Here is a 21427-nt window from a genome sequence, read left to right on the forward strand (position 1 = left end):
CAAAGTGCTGACATCACTGATTCGTTGATTTTGTTTGAATCAAACTTTTGGATGAAAACAAACAAAAACTGACATTTTCTGTCACGATCATGCTGCAAACTTCAGATTAAAGCATCTTCAACAAGTCAAGTCTGATCTGTGATGTAGAAAAACTGAACGCTGAACAAAACGAACTGTAGAGTTTTCTTAAAACACTTTAGCTTTACACCCTCCCCCCACACACACATTTGACTTTCTATGATGAGTTCACAGATCCAAACAGACCCATCAATATTAAAGAATTAAACTTCAGACTAAACTCTGACAGCAAATATCTTCATGAACTCTTCACTCACCATTCGTGGAAAATGTCGTGTCACACAAGAAAAACATCCAGAGGCCAAAAACCCAGAGCATGTTGCTGCTGTGCTTCTGCTGTGTTCTGTGGATCTCATCAGGAAGACTGTTTGAGCTGCTGGAACAGGTTGAAACATGATAGGAGAAAAAGAAAGTAAAGAAAATGGAGGCAGTTAAAAAAGTTATTGATGTAAGTTATTGATTGCCGCTCACTTTTCTCGTCATGATCAGGTTCTTGCTGCATTTGATCCACTTTGCTTTTGTTTTTGTATTGCTGGATTTAGATTTTGCCTTTTGGATGCTGTTAATAATTCTAACAACCATGCCATGTTTAAAGTCACTTCAATCAACTTTCTTCCTCATGTTGATGCTAGTTTTGAACTGCAGCACATCGTCTGGACCATGTCTACATGCCTAAACGCATCGAGTTGCTGCCTTGTGATTGGCTAATTAGAAGTTTGCCTTAATGAGCAGTCGGACATGTGTGTGTAATAAAATGAACCGTGAGTGTGTAAGTATGCAGTGCTGTCAGTTGTTCTGGTCTAGAACAGTTTTTTGTTACTGTGGCTGACGTGAACACTGCAATGACATTTGTCCTTAATGGTTTGTCAGTTATTCCCACCTGATGTCCTTCTGGAGCCAGACTTTATTTACTGTGACTTTAGGAAGCTTCAGAAGACATCTAGAAACTCTAAAAACTCAGCGACTTTCATGTAAACACCCACTCTCCAAACTGAAGAATGAGCCTGTTGGACAGAGATGACTGAGCATGTTGGGACTTGTGCTGATAATGTGTTGTTTGCTTAATAACCAACCGTCAAGAGAGACACTACTTCCAGATTAGATTCCAAACAGACCTTGAGAGCAGAGTTATCAGATGTGTTCTTTTAATTTTCTTGAATTTATTTAAACTCTCACAATATAAACTCAAGCCTAAAATTTAAAAAAAGCCAAAGAGTGAAGAACAGTCTGCATTGGAAACATGCAGCTTCACTTTTCATTGAATATTCTAACCAGGGTTTGTTTTGGTTCCATGAACAGGAGAAACTGTTTGTTTCCACAGAAATATTTCAGTTCGTCACGTGATCTGACCATGACACCTTGAAATTGGTCTGCAATCAGACTCCCCTCAACATTTCAGCTATTGGCCAGGAATCATGAGGCGGGGCAAAGAAACGAGAGAACAATGGAAGTCCTTTTGCATCCCTTGTGGGGATAGTTCACGTATACAAATTTTATATTTCACTGACCAATTTGTATCAGTCAGGTACAACACCTTTTACTTGGTACGGTGGAGGCATGCTGCAAGGGCGTTACTGAGGAGGTGCCAGCTAAGAAGGTGCGCCGATAAGTGTTTATGACAAATATATTGCTGGGAAAACAGCGTGAGAAACAAAGGGTATCACATTAAAAGTCCCTGGGGAAAACGTGATGCTGTAGTATCGCGAGACCCAGCGAGACGAGTGTGGTGAGTCGACTTGGCGGCGCGTAAGCATTTGAACAAACATTTTCGATCTTGTTTCATTTTTCCGCCATATTAAAATATTTCCTGCAAACTAACATAACCTGTTAAGAGTATTAGGCTTCTGTCAGCCTGGAGGACCTGGAGAAATTCATTGACGAGTGTTTTAATACCTGCAACATGGTGAAGCCCAGAACCGCCACCACCACCCCCTCCGCCAAGCGTGAACGGCCTGAGGACTCTCCCGGGGCTGTGTCCTCTCCAGGCAGCGGAATGAGCGATATACTGGATTCGATTGACAAAAAGCTCTCCAGCTTTGATTGCCGCCTCAATTTGCTGGAGATCCTCCATAGAGAATTTCAAGGTCTGCGGGAGTCTCTGGAATTCAGCCAGCAGCAGGTGCGGGAGCTCGCAGCGGAGAACCAGGCCCTCAGAGAGACCGTCAAGATCCTGAACAGTGACACCACTCGTCTCTCCGAGGAGAACCGATCCATCAAGGAAACCCTCCTGGATCTTCAGTCGAGGAGCATGAGGGACAATCTAGTGGTCGCGGGGGTTCCAGAGGAGGCAGGAGAAGACCCCGAGGCCACCGTTAGATCCTTTTTAGAGGTCCACCTGAAGCTCCCCAAGGAGGAGGTGCAGAAGATCTCTTTCCACAGGGTTCACCGCCTCGGAGGAAGAAGGTCCGACCACCAGCGCCCGCGTCCTATTGTGGCTAAATTCGAACATTTCAAACAGAAGGAGTTGGTGAAGGGCCGAGGCCGAGAGCTGAAAGGCACGCATTACAGCGTTAATGACCAGTTCCCGGCAGAAATCCTCCGTAGAAGGAAGATCCTGTTCCCGCTGAGGAAGAAGCATCTTGCTGCTGGTTCGAGAGCGATTGTGGCCGTTGACAAACTTTACGTGGACGGCCGGCTGTTCCGGGACCCGGAGATCACCCCCTGGCTGTGCTGAAGGCTTTCAGATCCGCGCTGAGAACATCTGCGCTGCCCAGAAGAAACCCGCTAAACTTACTTCAATGAATGGAAAACCGGATCATCAATAATCCACACCTCGATCTCAGGAAAACAGTCTTTTTTTTTCTTCTTCACCTCAGTCCCACTCATGTTTCTATTGTTATTTTGTTGTTGTTTTCGTTTTCCCTTCCATCTCTTTTTTTCTTTCCTTTACTCCCCCCCCCCCCTCTCCCCCCTCATCATATGTAAATCACCTGGAAGCAACTCATCCTCGGTAAGTATTTATTTATGCACTGAACGGGCGTGCTCGCACACAAGCGCACACACGGGCGTGCACATGCGAACCCGCACACACACGCCGACATACTGCAATCACCTCACACAGGCTCTCATAGGACGCACGCGACACGCAGCTCACATAGCCAGAAAACGTTCACGCGCACAGCGCTTCTCAATGCGGGCACGCGCACACGGACTGGTACACAAGCACTACTTAGCTTTACACCTTTTCAGTCAGAGCAGTTATGAACAGTCTTAACATCGTTGGCTGGAATGTGCGTGGACTTGGCTCTGAGCCAAAGAGACTGAAAGTGTTAAATCACCTGGATGGTCTAAAAGCAGATATAGCTCTACTGCAGGAGACCCATTTATCAAACTCTTTGAATCACCTTATGTGCTGCTTACAATTTCCAGTTATATACTCTGCCAGTTACAACTCCAAACAACGAGGAGTTGCTGTTTTAACTAATAAAAATCTTAATTTTACTCATAAGGATACAGTTACTGACCCAGAAGGCAGATTTGTAATCATTAATATATCCATTCAGAATAAGGACTTTTGTATAGCGAGTATTTATGGCCCTAATGTTGACGACTCTTCCTTCTTTCACAGATTCTTCACCTCACTCTCAGTTCACTCTGACTCCACAATCATTATAGGAGGAGACGTCAACCTTGTTTTGGACCCTGAACTTGACAGACTCAGCACAGCAGCAAACCAGCGTACATGGCAGTCTGCAAGTATTCTAAAGCAGTTCATGAATGATTTGGGTCTCTGCGACGAGTGGCGCTCATGTCATCCAAGCACTAAGGGGTTCACCTTTTTCTCCAGTTCACCACTCACACTCCCGTTTAGACTATTTTTTAATCAGTAACTCTCTTTTAAAAAATATTTAAAGCTCCAATATCCATCCAATTATTATCAGTGATCATGCACCAGTCTCTGTAAACATTTCTAGGGAAAAATCCACACCCTCTGGTACAACTTGGAGGTTTAATACGTCTCTGTTAAAGGACCAGGAATTTCTTGAATTCTTTAAAAAAGAGTGGGAAACCTTCTTAGACTTCAACAATACTCCAGACATCCCACCGTGCATTCTTTGGGAAACAGCAAAGGCAGTCATGAGAGGGAAAATCATTTCTTATTCAACGCACAAAAAACGCAAAGAGAAAGCAGATTTATTAGAATTAGAAAATAAAATCAAAACCCTGGAGACTGCTTATGCTGCTTCTGCACAGGAACACATTCTGGGCGACCTGAAAAATTTAAAGCTGCAGTTAAATGACATCATTAATAAACAAACACAATTTCAAATACAAAGGCTATGACTTGAAAGATTTGAAAACTTTAATAAATCTGGCAAATTTCTGGCTAATCAGCTTAAAATTAATAGAGAAAAATCATCAATCACCTCTATTACGGACCAAACAGGAAATGTCACTCATGACCCGGTCAAGATTAATAAAGAATTTGAAAACTTTTATAAAAACTTGTACACACCGCAGATCAATCCGTCAGAGCAAAGTATTGACTCATTTCTTAATAATGTAAACCTACCCAGGCTAAATGAGGATCAAATCACAAACTTAGATTCTCCGCTCTCGCCGTCTGAACTTCATGAAGCTCTGTTACTTATGCCCAATGGTAAAGCACCAGGGCCTGACGGCTTTCCTGCTGAGTTTTATAAAGAATTCTGGGAACAACTGGCACCAACATTTTATAAAACGGTCACATCTATTAATGAGAGCCAATCAATGCCACCTAACATGAACTCAGCCAACATAATTCTTCTTCTAAAACCAGACAAAGATCCCACTAGCCCTTCAAGCTATCGCCCTATTTCTCTAATCAATGCAGATGTAAAAATTATCTGCAAAGCACTAGCACAGAGAATAGAAAAAATCACTCCTCACATAATTCACTTCGACCAAACTGGATTCATCAAAGGCAGACACTCGCATGATAATGTCCGTAGACTAGTTAATGTAATAGACTTTGCCACCATTGAAAACCAGGAAATGACGGTACTATCGCTGGATGCTGAAAAAGCCTTTGACAGAGTAAATTGGAAGTTCCTTATTGACGCCCTCCATAAGTTTTGTTTTGGACAAGCATTCATCAATTGGATCAAAATATTATATCACAACCCCAATGCATCAGTTAGAACTAATAAACAGACTTCAAACAGGTTTTTTCTTGGAAGAGGAACCAGACAGGGCTGCCCACTCCCTCCTTCTCTTTTTGCTATATTCATTGAGCCTTTAGCTGCAGCAATAAGACAGAATGAGAGCATTATAGGAATAAAAACCAAACACAGCCATCATAAAATTAGTCTTTATGCGGATGACATATTACTGTTTTTAAGGAATTTACATTCTGTAAATGAAACAGCAATGATCATAAATGAATTCTCCTCCATGTCAGACTATTCCATTAATTGGAATAAGTCTGTTTTATTACCACTCAACAGGAATATGGAACAAAGACTCACAATTCCAGTTAAAACAGGAAATATCAAATATCTGGGTATCTACTTTTCCCCCAAACTATCAGAACTGGTGCAGCTAAACCACACCCCATTACTGAAAAGCATACAGGACGATCTAAGGCTACGTTCACACTGCAGGCTGAAACGACCCAATTCCGAAATCTTTGCCCCTAAGCGGCCCAATTCCGATCTTTTCATGACAGTCTGAATGACACAGATCCAATCTTTTCAAATGCGACCCAGGCCCCGTGGGTTTGCCGTCCTGATTCCGAATTGTAGCCGTTCTTTTCAATTGCAACCGCCGTGTGACCGGCCAGGCGACTTGATTCCGAACCGTACGTCATCGACACGCAACAAACGTCATCATTTTGCGTTGAAGTAGGCGGGAACGAGAACGTAAAAATCAACCATGGTGGACGATGCTGCTGAGATCAGTCAGTGGAAGGGAAGGGAGGTCACTGATTGGATTATTATTTGGGCTGATCGCTCTTTTCAGGCCAAACTCCAGGGCTCTGATCGCAACTGGGCGGTTTTTGAAAAAATTTCCAGATAAATGGCAGAGCGTGGTGTTGAACCTTTACCGCTATAACTTTTTTTTCTTTCTCCCCTTTCCGACCGTGCTCAGAAGCGCGGGGGACCCGAGGCGATCCTCCTCCTCCCTGTTCTGATCCTTAGATTCTCCAGAACGGGTTAATAAAGAGTCCATAGCATTTATTCTGGGGGAAACCTTCTTTTATTACCATCCTCCGTAACACACAACATGAATGCGCGCCTACACTGCCCCCCCCCTATTCTCTATCGCGGCACGCGCTTGCACACACACACACACACACACACGGGCGCGCGGCCCCAACACATGCACATTTCCTTTCCACAACAGTGGGTACAGACGATCCCGACTCCATTACCTTCTTAAAATGAGAAGATTGTAATTGTGCTGCTCCTTCGTGAAAATAAATTTAATATTACAAAAAGAGCTCCGCTTTTGACAACACTGTTGACATCCATTGTTAACGTTTGCTCCGCAAACAACAAGTGACATCGTTCACTGTTGTTCACTGTATTCTTCTGGCTTCTGCGCATGCGGGTCTCGTTTGGGTCGTGTCACGGTCCCACTGGAGATCACAAAAGTTCGGATTTACTTGGAAATGTGAACGGTCTAGCAAACAAATCAGATTTTTTCAAAAAATCCGAATTGAGCATTAAGCCCTGCAGTGTGAACGTAGCCTAACACGCTGGACCAACCTGCCTCTGTCCCTTATGGGCAAGGTAGCCACGGTTAAAATGAAAATCTTACCCAAGGTTAATTCTCTCTTCTCAATGATTCCCACACAACCGCCATTAAAATGGTTCAAAACATTAGACTCATCCATATCAAGCTTTCTATGGAACAACAAACCTGCAAGAATTAGTCTAAAAACTTTAAAATCTGCAAAAAGCTGTGGAGGATTAGAATTACCTAACTTCCACAAATACTTTCTTGCAAATAGATTACAATACATCTTAAAAAGGTTAAAAAACAATCCAGAAACCAACTCATGGTTAGACTTGAAACAGGCGTTATGTGGAAAGATCAACCTGTCACAGCTACCATTTATTAGCCAAACAGTTAAAAAACAGTTTTGTTTCCAAAGTATTAATATAAACGCCACTTTAATAGCCTGGTGGGAATTTCTCAAAATATCAAAATCATCAATTCAACCGTGCGAAATGACACCCATCTGGAACAACCCGGACATCCTTATTAACAAAAAAATGATTCACTTCCCAGCTTGGCAAGCAGGGGGCATAAAACAACTAGAGCACGTAATTATTGATAGAAGATTCATAACCCCCCAGGAACTTCAAGACAAACATGGAATAAATAACTTCTTGGAATATCAGCAACTTAAATCAAGTATTACTAAAAAGTATAAATTTAAAGACGACGATTTAAAGCTACCAGATGTAGTTACCACTCTGATTAATTTTTCAATGAATAGAACTCTCTCCAAAATATACAAACTTTTATGTAATTTAGATAACAATATTGCCCTTCCAACAAAAAAATGGGATGCAGATTTGAGCATCAGCACAGATGAAAGCTTCTGGTCAGAACTCTGTCTAACACCTTTAAACTGACAAAAAAGTCCAAATCTGCAGCTAATCCATCTCAAAACTCTTCACAGAATTTACTACACTGGACAGAGGATGTTCAAGATGGGTCTCAGTAACTCAGACATTTGAGAGCACTGTGATAATAATCTACCCGACAGCTACATGCACGCACTGTGGTTCTGCACGCCTGTCCAGGCTCTCTGGCAGCAGGTATGTGCCGATTTATCAGTCTGGCTTAAGGTTTCAATCACGGCCTCACCGTCACTTTGTGTGCTTGGTGACATGAGTGCCATCGATATAGAAGAAGGATTAGCATCTATCATATTCATAACTCTTTGTATTGCCAAAAAAACTATTTTAATAAATTGGAAAAACAAGAAAAATATAAACATAAGTCAACACAGAAATCTGCTGTTTGATCATATCAGCTTGGAAAAAATGTCAGCCCAAAGCTCAAGTAACTTTGAAAGAATTCAGTCTCTCTGGTCTCCTGTGGTTGACTCCATGACCTAGGGGGTGGGGGGCTTGGTCGTCGCTGCTCCTTGCCCTTCTGCCGTGGTTTGGGGTGGGGGTCGGGGCCTCCGGTGCCTGGCGGGGGCGGTGGGGGCTCCGTTGGTCGGGGGGTCGGGTCCGGTGCCTGGGTGGGGCGGGCTGGGGCGCTGCGTGGTCCTCTGGGCTTGGGTGTGGGGGTGCGTGGTGGGGTGGTGGTCTGGCTTGGCTTGTGGAGGTGGTCCCTTTGCCTGTGCCGGGGGGGGTTGGCGGGGAGCCCTGCTCGGGGGGGGGGGCCCAGCGGCGCCGGATGGGCTGCCCATTTGCACCTGGGGCTGGGATCGGCCCTTCCCTGGCTCTGGGACGGGACGGGACAACCCTCTCGGGGCCACCGGTCGCTCTGGGTGTCATCCGCTTCGGCTGTGGGGTCTGGGGTGGGGTGGGGGGCTTGTCGGCCCTGTCCTGTAGGGGGGCGTTCTGGGGGGAGGGGGGGGCCCATTATTGGTACGGGTCGGGGGGGCTAACGGGTCGGGGTCTCCGCTGAGGCAATCAGTGGTTGCCTCGGCCGGTTGGCCTCCTCGGTCCCGTCAAGGCCTGACCAGAGCTCCTCTAGGGCCGGCGTCTGGGGGTGGGGGCCTGGGCTTGCTCCGGGGGGGGCGACGCTTTCTGGCTCCTCTCTCTCTGTGTGGGGTGGGTGGTGCCGGGCCTGGGGTGTCGGCGCCTCCGGGGGTGGGGCCCCTGGGCTGGGTGGCCCTGGCCCCTTTGCTGGGGGGGGGGGCTGGGGAACGGCTGTTTGACCACCGGGGGACAGTCTATCAGCTGTCCCCAACTTACCCCCTTCCTCATATAACCTCATATTAGGGTGAGGGGGTGGGGGGTCTAGCCTGCGATGCGCGTTGGGGGGTTTTACATGTGTGGCCCCCCTCCTATGGTTGCCGTATGGAGTGGGCCCCCCCTCTTTCGGTTTTATTTGCACCTTAGACATGTAGGGTCCTTGGTAGGGGGGGTGCTTGGACATCACTGCAAGCAAACAGCAGATGTCCTCCTGGCACCCTACCCGCCAATTTTAACCGCACCTTAGACATTTAGGGCCCCTTGGTGGGGAGGGTGAGGGTACATCACTGTGAGTAATCAGGAGATGTCCCCTTAGTGCCCTACTCGCCAATTTTAACTGCACCCCCCTTAGTACACACACCCCTCCCCCTTCAATATATACATTCCAACATAAACACACACACACACACCCTCTCAAACACACATACACGCACACACCTTTTGCAAGGAAGGTGGGACCTGGGTCCATCTGTCCCCTACCCCTTCCCTGGTGGGGGGTGGGGGCCCCTTGGCGATGGCGGCCGTGTCCCTTGGGTGCCGGATCCCTGGGCCCGGCGGTGCTCTCTCCGCACGGTGGGGGGGTTCATATTACACCTGAGCCGGGGGTGTTCGTGTCCCTGGGGGGTGGGTCCTGGTCCTTGCCCCTGAGCGCTGGGCCCCTCCAAACTTCCAACATGGCCGAGCCTGGTCGGGCCATATTTATAACACCCCTTGTGGGCCGCCCTTTTTTCCCCGGGGTTCCCCCCTCCTGGGCGGGGGCGGCGGGCCCCTGCCTTGCTCCTCCCTGGACCAACCGTGGGCCGGGTGGGTGGCTGCCTGGAGTGCGGAGCGGGTCTCCCTTGGGGGGTCCTGGCTCGTACCTGGGGTTGGGGCGGGGGGATGCCCGGAACTCCTGGGTGTGGTGGGGTGCTCGTCTGGTGCTGTGGGCGTCCTTTTCTGGTGGGGCCCTGCGTTGGGCTCTTCCGGCGGGGGGGCTGCTTTCCTGGCTGGGCTGGGGCGGCGCTTTCTTTCCCTCCGCGCCTCCCTGCTCTCTGGCTCTGGGGGCCTCGCGGCAGTCCTGCTGGCCCTGGCCTGGGTGGCGGTCTTGGTCGCCCGGGGGGCGGTTGTTCCCTGCCTGTTCCTGTGTGGCGTTGGGGGAATTCCGGCTGCCGCTGCTGCTCCTCCTCCTTCTTTTCACATTCCACCATCCATTTTAGAAGAACATAAACACTCACCTGAGCACAGGTGTTAGCTCACCTTTGCACTTATAGTTTGCATGATTGAATGAATGAAAGATTTCACACTAGTTGGTTTAAAGGCATAGGTATGCGTTCGTGAACACTATCTGTTTTGTGTACATGTTGACATGTGAACATTTTTTGCAGCTAGTAGGTGTGTTGATAGTATTTGAGTGTGTGTGAACAGGCCCCTACCGTAATGATAAACCACCAGTAAACCTGTCTGCTCTATGCTGCTTCATGGTCTTACCCCCCCCCCCCCCCCCCCCTCTCACTATCACCCCCCTCTGACATCCCTCCCTCTTCTTCCCTTCTTTCCTTTTCCGTCCGGTCCAACACCAAAGATTTTCAATCATGGTTGAAATGAATAAAGTTTGGTCTCAATTACAAAAGTTCATTATTCAGTTTATTCAGTCATACCTTTGGTTTGTCTGAAGATTAATAACCCCTCTTGTTAAAGTAAAATATGTCCAACACAACAGGCCCTCAGCTCTCATCTGCCTGCCTAGCTGTTGGACAGGACAAGTAAAAATAAATAAATAAATGAATAAATAAATTCGAGGTCAAGCCTCATCTGATTAATGAATATGTTTGCATTGTATAGGGAGCAGAGGCAAGGCAGCCACACTAACAACACTGGACCAGAAAGACCATCTGTTCAGATGGAAATGACACGGTAAACTTGAACAGAACTGTGTTTTCATTCATTTCAACCTTTTTGTGTTGGTAGTTTTTCTGCAGTGACAAAAACAGGCACGACAATGGGGGGTGCTGAATATATCTAGACAAGCCCTTTTTGCCCTTTTGCTATTGCAAAATGCTAGCATAGCCTGCTGCCCTTTCATTTACAAAATCCGGTTTAAAACAATTACTTTTTTTTAACCTACCTTCTGTTCTTCCATTAGCGAAATGACCTACTCCGCCAAGCCTTGAGCACGCAAAAAGACACTTACAGATGACAATTTAGTTGGTTTCACTCCTGCAGCTCCTCAGCTGAATGTGGCTCACATGCTCTTAAATAGCAATGGCAAATTATTTTGTTAAACAAATGTTTGCCACCCAGTTAGTCCAATTTAAGGTTATGCACAACTGAGCAAATACCGTTATAAAATATGGCTAAATAAGATAATTGCTCGACCAATACAAAACATTTATGGCTCCATATTTATTGCCCAAGGTAAAAGGTTAAGAAAATTTGTTTTTGTTTTTTTCACATGAGGTGGTTGTGCTAACTACAATACCACCAATTTACAACTCAAAAGTTCTTGTTCTAAATGTTTATATAACATAAAGAAATCATGGGTGTTGACATTTCTACACTTTCATAATGAAATGTGTCTAGACTTTTGACTCACCGTGTCAGGTTATTACGTCATAGCAAGCTTTATGTTGTTCATCTGTTTCATATGTCAATCTTCAAATAAAATTGTTATAATAGTGTTTTTTAGTCACACATCTTTGTTATCTTGTTTTTTAAAGGTCCTTTCCCGGTATCTTTGCCCGTGGAAGAGGAAAGCGGCGCTTTCGTGCAGCAAGTTATATCCCTGCAAAGAAAATTAAACCATTGGAAGTGGTCTTTCACTTGTTGCCTAAACAATATGAGAGAAGTCCATCTGAAGAAGAGCAGATAGTCCACCTGCAGGCAGGGTTGGGTCGCAGGACTGCTCAACTATATGAAAGCACAACACATTATGAGGTAATAAGATGCAAATTGTCATGTTTGTGTGTCTATTTTCAATATCTATTTGGTAACTACCTCAGTTTGACATCTAAGAAATAAAAAACAAAGTTATTACAATTATATAAGAGCACTTTTTAATTTTTATCCTTTATTAAGTTAGTAATGTATATAATGTTTGTTTACAGCTGTGTGAAGCCCTCAATGTTTTGTTTCCAAAACTGGCAGCAGTTACTGGTGGTTGGTTGGTATACAAGTGTCGAGGTGGGAAATATTGAGTTTCTATTCCAGTGCTATTTCATCACTTTTGCATATTGATACACCTTAAGAAGTTTTGAAAATATATTTATTTGTAATTGTATACATATTACATCTTAAGTCCTAATAACAAAGTTGGGTATCTTTTTTTATCCTTAAGATTGCTTTAGATTATTTTGTTTTTGATAGTACTCATACAGTAATCAAATTGGCCTTAAGTTTTTTAGTATGTTTAAAGTATTAATGTAACTATCTAAGTTTTATAGCCTAATCTTCCTTAAATGTTTTATACAGGCAGATGGGGGAGCCGAAAACTCTCTTTAGTGGCACTTGATAGCACCGGATACACAGGCAAGATCTTAAAATTGGCAAATAAGAATGGCAATGCAACGTTATTCATAGCGCCAATCCAAGAAGAGCTCAGCACCGATCCTCTTCACCCAACTGATACGGCATTCAGCAGCATGCCCAAAGCCACATGTCAGAAGTGTACAAAAAGAGTTCCCCTTCAACTTCTCACAGTACACATCCAGTCTTGTGCTGGTGTGGATGCCAGTGAACCAGTGGTGAACAAACTTAACAACTACTTAACAACTGTGCTATCACCAACTATAATTTGCACTATAAAACAAAGAAATATAAAAACATTTTCAATTTTCCTAAAATGTTATTTAATTCACAAACAGCAGGTCTTTTTTTAAACATATTTTGGCATTCTCTCAAAAAAGTTCTTTCATACCTACATCAATAGGATTGGATAAGTCAATAAATCAAAATAATTCCAAGAACTTCTGTTAGAGTTATATAATTATCATTTGCTTGCACACTATGATCTCCATTATATGATTGTCTAATTTCTATCTTTCAGCAAGAAAACAATGACCTGAAAAGTTCTGATTATAAGAGAATATGATGTTCCTGTTGTTTCTGATTAAATGACCCACATTCATGTCTGCAACCTTCATGATATGGTGCCCCTGTCGGACTCCTCCCCCTCTCTGCTTGGCTCCTGATTCATCCCAGCTGCGACCACTTACCTCAACACCTCATCCGCCTACTTAAGGAGTTCCAGGATCATCAGTCTTGCCAGTCCGTTGCCCCTGATGGTGCATATTGGCCTTCACGTCTAGTTCACGTTTGCTTCCTAGTTTCTAGCCAGCTGTTAATGAACGTTGCTTTACCTGTCTGCAGGAAACCCCAGTCACGAGTGGTTGCCTGAACCTGTTGTTTTCTGGAACCTCCTCTGGTCTGCTTCCCCCGACCTCACCACGAGCCTCTGCCGAGTAAACACCCTCAAGAGACGGATCCACGCTGCCGACCCCGGACTCTGTGAGGACATCAACCAGTGACGCCACGGGCCGTAGTCTCTCTATCTCTGGACCTCCAGAAACTGTGCCTTACCTAACCAGCTACCTCATTAAATCCCCTTTCCTCTTGCCAAGTTACCTGAGCTCTGTGTCTCATTCCGGGTTCCAGCATCTGGGTCTCTGTCATTCTGTAGCCATGACACTTCAGTTTTCAATAAAAGAAGGCTCCATGCACTAGGATGGCAGAACTCTTCTGTGACAGTTCGCGCTGTCACAGACCGATTCTCCTTCTGCAGAAGTCTAGCAAAAATTCTCATCTCCTGTGTGGTTCGTCTCTTTATTAAGGAAAAAGTCAGAACCCTGACACTTCACAACCATCAACATGAAAAATTAGTTATTTTTGTTTATTCAGCTTTTGCTACATTATGAAATAGGGCCTGATTAACTTCATGTGAGTGGAACCTATGATGGTGCTTTTATTGCATGTAAAATTACACATTTTTACTTTTTGATTAGTTTGTTTAACTATAGCAATATACATTTTCCACTATTGGAAAGTATCGTTCTTAATTTTTTTCACCGCCAGTAAATAGAATGATGATCAGCTGCAGTATTTACTTTAAAACTCGTTCACATTTCATATTGACATTTGACAGAACAGAAAGAAAGTCTGGGTTTTAAATGTGTGTATAATTTTTTAAACGTTTCTGTTTGTTTGTGGGAAATTGGACGATTCACAAGGCAAATTAAACAGCTGAGACGGGGACCTAAAGAGACTCCAGTGTGGACAGTGCTTACCAAGCGACCTGAAACTGCAGCCTTGATTTTTCCAAGTGAAGGAACAGGCGACATTTGTCCTGAGGTACATATTTGCCAGTGACCTCAGTTAGGATTAGTACTTCTACCATTTTCTTAAAAAATTCACCTTGTTGAGAATTTTCATGCTTTTTACAAAATAAATGTGGTATTGACATTCTCAAATTTGGCGTATTAACAGGTGTCTCTGGTCCGTAACCCTTGTGAATTGGGGGGGGGATACTATATATTGAAGTTAAAATTGTTCCAACATGTTTAACACTTTTATCCTATTACAGATATTTCTTCAGCGCATCAGTTGGCCAAAGGAGGAGAAAGATGAAGATGATGATTGGTCTGCTGAAACCAAAAGCCGCATTAAGGGGTATCTTCAGGAGTTCATTAAAAATGGTAAGTTTCTTTCATATATGGGAGTGCTACAAAAATTTTACTTGGCTTCTATTGATTTGAATTTAAAAAAAAAAAATCAATTCCAGAAAGAAAACCTTAACATTCATGAATGAAAACATTAACATGATTATGTTACTCTTATTAGACCAGTAAGTGTACCGGTAATTACATCTGTTAAATACATATTTTTCCAAATTAGCCTTAAAGCTACACTGACACACAGTTTAAGAATTGTAAAGTTAAATTATTTTTGACAAATAAATTGAAACATAATCTTTATTCTGGATTTTGCTTCATTAATGCTTACAGGAACGGCAGTTGAATTGATGAATTTAGCCAAATTTTGGACTGGGTGGGAGATTTATGTAAGATCCTGTCTGTGGAGATCATCAGAAGCAGCTATCCCACAGCCTCCACCTGCTATGAGACCTTAAAAATTCCAGGTCATTACAGAGACTGCAGATCTTTCAGATGTGATCTCCTTGCCAGTATTGAGACTTGTCATACAGGATTTGGGCTCCTGTGAATTCTTGGGTTTGTCTTATGTTCATAAAAAAAGGTTTTGTTAGATCAGGAAGTTTGTTGTGGCATTGAATGTCACATTTTTTACTGTTTTTGTTAAAAAAAAAAAAAAAAAACATTGGGATTTTGCTCTCAAATAAACCACTGATGAAACTGATCCCACTGGCCTCTTAACAGATTTTTTTTCCTTTATTGTGGAAAAAAATGTTCACAGAACTGAACAGCTGAAATGTAAACATCAGAGCCAAAGGAGTCTGATTCAGCTCTTGGGTCAACTGCACTTCTTACAGCTGCCATTTGTTCATCTGTCAGTGGGCAGTTGATGTTTGGCACAACGACGTCTGAATGGTCCTGATGAGGAAGTCCACTCTCCTCCCACTCAATATGTGGAATCTCCATGCCCTGAGGTATGCAAGCCACAGAAATAAATTAATGGTAAAGAGCAAACAAACCAACATCACAAAGTACTCTATATATTTGTATATAGATATATTTTGTATATATATAGATATATTATGTATATTTTGTATAGAAGAGGTGTTGAAAACTCGCAATGCTGAGGAATCCCTCTTCTTCAAGGTGGTGGAGAACGTTGTAGTATGTGCTGGTCACAGCAACCCACAGATCTCTCCAGAGCCGCTCAATCCTAGGTCATTACAAAAACAGTGATGCAGTAAATGGAGTATTCCATTATAAATCTTATGTAGGAAATTGCAAAAATTGTGGGTAACACTTTATATTAAGATTCCTTAACAAGCTTTGTTAACACATTAACAAGCATCATAAATGAATTTATAGGGTGTTAGTGAGACATTTATTAGTACAATAAGTCTAATAAGGTTTATTAAATTACTTAGTTAACACATTTACAAGCATTATTATTAGGATGTTTTCAAGATGCTAATGATGCATTTACTGATATTATAGGTGCCTAACAAATGTGTCAGTGTTAATAAGCTTAATAAGATTTATTGACAACCTTTGTTAACAAATTAAGAAGTATTATTATTGTTTGGGGTTCTAGTAAGATATTTATTAGCATTATAGATGCCTGACACAAGCCGAAGTGTTCATAAGCTTAATAAGTTTTATTAACTAACTTAACAAATTAATAGGCTTTATTAATGTTTCAGATGCTAGTAAGATATTTATTAGCATTATAGATGTCTCACACAAGCCTAAGTGTTCATAGGCTTAATAAGTTTTATTAACTAACTTAACACATTAATAGGCTTTATTAATGTGTCAGATGCTAGTAAGATATTTATTAGCATTATAGATGTCTTGCAAATACCTGAAAGTGTTAATAAGATTTATTAACATCTAAAGTCAGACCATTGTCTTCTAAATCCATATTACTAAACTTCTTATAAGCTTTACAAATGTATTAATTAACTTTGTTAATAGTTTATTAATTGTTTTGCAGCACCTCATCTAAAGTGTGGACGTATTTTACCACAAATAACAACCACAAAGCATAAAGATTGTAAAAAGAACTTTATGACATTAAAACAGACTAAACATACACAAATCGTTCTGTAAAAGATATATAATAATTTAATTCAGACAAATAATTTTTTTTTAAAAACATATATACTGGTGTTGGATGACTAGCATCATAGCTATAAGGATAAAGTATTAGCATCTATCCTGAGTGAAACATTCATTGCAAATCCCATCACCAGGAGACAATTCTCTGCATTCAATGCCAACTGCATTCAACCACTGTTGCCTTGCTTCAAAGTCCACAAGAAAGTTGCACAAGCCAGTCATTTTTGAAGAACGAAGACAATAAACCTACAGGAGCCATGCTAAAGCTAACACGCTAACCTGCCCATCTTTGATTCTGAAAGGAATCAAAGATGGGCAGGTTAACTAATGTCACCATTGGCTAATTAATCTGTCAATCAAACTCATCAGCAAAACAGGCATGCTCACTTTCAGCCAATTGAATGGCCTCTTAGACTTTGCTTTCACACAGGTGACGAAAAAAGCTCCGCCCATCTTTGATTCTCTACCGGTCGGTCGTTAGCGTGTTAGCTTTAGCATGGCTCCTGTAGGTTTATTGTCTTCGTTCTTCAAAAATGACTGGCTTGTGCAACTTTATTGTGGACTTTGAAGCAAGGCAACAGTGGTTGAATGCAGTTGGCATTGAATGCAGAGAATTGTCTCCTGGTGATGGGATTTGCAATGAATGTTTCACTCAGGATAGATGCTAATACTTTATCCTATAACTAGCTATGATGCTAGAGTCATCCAACACCAGTCTATATGTTTTTTAATATTTTTTATTTGTCTGAATTAAATTATTATATATCTTTTACAGAACGATTTGTGTATGTTTAGTCTGTTTTAACGTCATAAAGTTCTTTTTACAATCTTTATGCTTTGTGGTTGTTATTTGTGGTAAAATACGTCCACACTTTAGATGAGGTGCTGCAAAACAATTAATAAACTATTAACAAAGTTAATAAATACATTTGTAAAGCTTATAAGCAGTTTAGAAATATGGATTTAGAAGACAATGGTCTGACTTTAGATGTTAATAAATCTTATTAACACTTTCAGGTATTTGCAAGACATCTTTAATGCTAATAAATATCTTACTAGCATCTGACACATTAATAAAGCCTATTAATTTGTTAAGTTAGTTAATAAAACTTATTAAGCTTATGAACACTTAGGCTTGTGTCAGGCATCTATAATGCTAATAAATATCTTACTAGAACCCCAAACAATAATAATACTTCTCAATTTGTTAACAAAGGTTGTCAATAAATCTTATTAAGCTTATTAACACTGACACATTTGTTAGGTACCTATAATATCAGTAAATGCATCATTAGCATCTTGAAAACATCCTAATAATAATGCTTGTAAATGTGTTAACTAAGTAATTTAATAAACCTTATTAGACTTATTGTACTAATAAATGTCTTACTAACACCCTATAAATTCATTTATAATGCTTGTTAATGTGTTAACAAAGCTTGTTAAGGAATCTTAATATAAAGTGTTACCCAATTGTGTTTTAAATGAACACTTAAACGTGCACTGTTCTGTAAACAGCTTTTTAAATTATACTACCTTGTTTGCATTTATGCTACATTTCTTTTTTCTTGTTCTTTTTTTATATTATTCTGTCTTTTTTTTCTCCCTCTGCTGTCAGTTGCTATAGTGACAAACAAATTTCCCACATGTGGGATCAATAAAGTATTTCTGATTCTGATGTGATCCATAATATCACAGGAAAAGTTATATGAACAAAAACATAACATGCTAGTCCAAAATCACGACAGACCTGGACAATTAATAAGTGGTTCGAGCAATCACTTTTACATATGAATTGACCATTGAAATCTCCAGACCTTAAACCCATACAAGATTTGTATTAAATTAATAAATTTTTCTTATAATGAATTGTGTGCTAAAATCCAACTTAGAGTAGTGACTTGTGTGCTAAAATCCAACTTAGAGTAGCACATGTTTTAACAGTGCAGTTGTCCTATTACTACTTGTACAAAAAAAAAAAAAAAACACTCACATATCAGGTTCTTAAAACAAACAAACCTTTGGTTGTGAACACTTTTTCCAGAAATGAAGCTGCTTCTTCCAGTGCCACGGACCGTAAACATAAGTTGTGCAACGTCTACGTTTTCTCCCCTGTGATCAGCACGTACCCTAATATAAAGAATTAAAAAAAAGTATACAATATGTAATAGTGCTTAGAAAATATTGGTTAAATGTCAAATTAGAATTAAAAAATACCTCCTAACCTCAGAGGAAAACCAAACTTTTCAACTGCCCTTTGGAAGAAAGATAGTGTAGTTGCTGCCAGATTGTTGGATGCTGTACCAAGATATATTATCTGAAGAACAGTAAAAAACACCATTATGAGGAATAAGCATCTAAACAAGTGTGTTTTTATTGACAAGTGTGCTTACTTTGCGTGAAAAACCATCAATGCCACCAAAAATGACAATGCTGTAGCTGAAAGTAGGAAAAGGAGAAAATGGATTTTTTTTTTAAACTAAAAAAGTTAAATATAACTCAAATGTGTTTTTCTTTGTGCTGCATGGTAAGTAACATCAACAAAGCACTTGATCAAATAACATCAATATCATTTGCAACTGTATTTCAACGCAAACTTTGCATTAAGGTTTACGTCATCAAGAATATATAATTTCCGAAATAACATACCGTATTAGTTTGTGGTTGGTATCTATGTGTATCAAGGACATGGGGCCTGGAACAGAGTATGTTCGTCAAGCAATGCATCCTAGATGGACCATACGTGACAGGACACCTGAGGTGTCTACACGATGCATGGATGCTCTGACTCTGTTGTACTGCACTCTATGTCCTTGGGCTTGCAGCAGAGCCTTCATCATTCGATACCCAGAATTAGGCTGCCTGGATTTTATTTCTCTGACACACTGATCCAAGTCTTCATCTGACATGGTGCTATATAGTCCTTTCACTGAAAGATCAGATTCATTCATACGTCTGTAAACCGTTCTTCTGGACATACCCAAGAGTTTGGCTATGCATGTGACCGGAAGATTAAGTTCCAGAAGGCTACAAAGGTAGTCTCAGGATAGCGCCATTCGTTGTCGCCCAGCTGGACCCTGCTCCCATTGCACAACAGCAATGCAACTGTTTGTTCTTTCTTTTTCAGTACTAATAAGTCTTTGCAGATGTGTCAGTTCCTCTAAAATTGCAGGACAGACTGTTAACTGACTAGACAAAGCATTTAAAAAGACATGTTCTTGAGTGCAAATGAAGTCTAAGAAGTCCAGATCTAGGGGTACGCGCTGAAGAACATGTTCCAAACGGGAGCGAAGTCTCTCAAAAATATGTTGTAGTTCCTAGAAGAGAGATAAAGAAAAAAAAAGACAGAATTAGAGTCTTGTTAAATCTGACGGACATTTGCAGATTTCCAGCTTTTATTGTCAATAACTCCTAAATATAGACATTATTTTGCCTCCTTGCAACTACTGAAACAGAAGCCTGGGACTTATTGTTTTGGGGTATGCCCCCGCCTTGCACCCGAAGGCATTACAGCAACAACAATCCATCCATCATTCGTTTTTCAAATTAAAATAAATTTAAAAAAAAAAAAATGTTTTTTTTATTTTCCCATTTATGTAATGCCGGTTAATCATATCTGAGTTTTCTTTACTGTTGCAAAAAGGAGACTTCTGACCGCAGTCTCCGTCCGCCGGCTCTGCATGAGTGAGCTGCTGGACTCGGGAGAACTGTGTCTCCAATCAGAGGATCGGCTTTGGGACAGTGAGAAGTCACGTCCAGAAAAAAAGCGGATTCTATTCCCACATATTTACCTGCAGCCAAGATGCACATTTCGGCGTTGAATGTAAGTTCATCCGAAGCTAAAGGTTTTTGACACGTATTAGCCTAACCCTAGGTTATTACGCGTAAATTCGGCAAAGAATAAAGCACTGGCCACATGTATGGACTTAGAAAATTATGAGCGAACATGAACTCAATAATTATCACAACAAAAATAAAAGCACATTAGAAAATCATCTCGTTCATAGTCGGAAATCGCTTCTCTGCTCCGGTCTAAGCAATAACGTCCTGAACCCGGAAGCTGAAAGTTGACACATAGTTCGCGGCAGGAAAAATTGAAAAAATAAAATATCAACAAAAGATGCACGTTTTTGTGCTCTATTAGCCGACGTCAATGAGACGATAATAGAGAGATATAAAGGATTAATGACTCACCGTTGAACCGCCTGCCGAGTTTGCTGCCATCTTTTGGACTTCTGTAAAACGTACCGAACGCTGACGTAATGTCGTTCTCATGACTTGATTGGCTGGATATCGATGCGTTCTTAGATCGACTAGTTGTGCTAGTGGCACAAAAGAAGCAGCGTCTTCCCCGTGGAAATTTTTTACATTGAATTTTTGGGAGATCAAAATGTTAAGGTTAAAAAATATTCAGAATGAAAATTCAAAGGTTATAAAAATTCAGAATGAAAATTCAAAGGTTATAAAAATTCAGAATAAAAATTCAAAGGTAAAGAAAATTCAGAATAAAAATTCAAAGGTAAAGAAAATTCAGATAGAAAATTCAAGGGTTAAAAATATTCAGAATGTGATGGCACAGAAAAACTTCCATAGTCATACATGTACCGTATTTTCACGACTATAAGGCGCACTTAAAAGTCATAAATTTCTTTCCGCCAGCAGGGGCGCCCTATGAGCCAGCGCGCCTAAAGTTTAGTTGTGGGTCGTAGAAGAAGGTGGAGTGAGGAACGAAGAGAGACGTAAAGG

General features: G+C 41.4%; 1 protein-coding gene and 2 long non-coding RNA genes across 5 annotated transcripts in view; 1 reads left to right on the forward strand and 2 right to left on the reverse strand.

The window, feature by feature from the left end:
• Nucleotides 1-21427, reverse strand: part of LOC105353823 (CD276 antigen) — a 127570-nt gene that overhangs the window by 45369 nt on the left and 60774 nt on the right. The gene's annotated exons all lie outside the window — the stretch shown is intronic.
• Nucleotides 12039-15808, forward strand: LOC110014834 (uncharacterized). The gene is made up of 3 exons (XR_013652209.1): nucleotides 12039-14264; nucleotides 14497-14608; nucleotides 14918-15808. It is a non-coding gene; the product is annotated as an uncharacterized LOC110014834 (long non-coding RNA).
• LOC144988339 (uncharacterized) lies at nucleotides 18791-19691 on the reverse strand. The gene is made up of 3 exons (XR_013652210.1): nucleotides 19331-19691; nucleotides 18907-19120; nucleotides 18791-18811 (listed from the first exon to the last, which is right to left on the reverse strand). It is a non-coding gene; the product is annotated as an uncharacterized LOC144988339 (long non-coding RNA).

Source organism: Oryzias latipes, chromosome 20 (assembly GCF_053564925.1).
Source record: "Oryzias latipes strain Hd-rR chromosome 20, Olatipes_Hd-rR_3.1".
NCBI classification, from domain to species: domain Eukaryota; kingdom Metazoa; phylum Chordata; class Actinopteri; order Beloniformes; family Adrianichthyidae; genus Oryzias; species Oryzias latipes.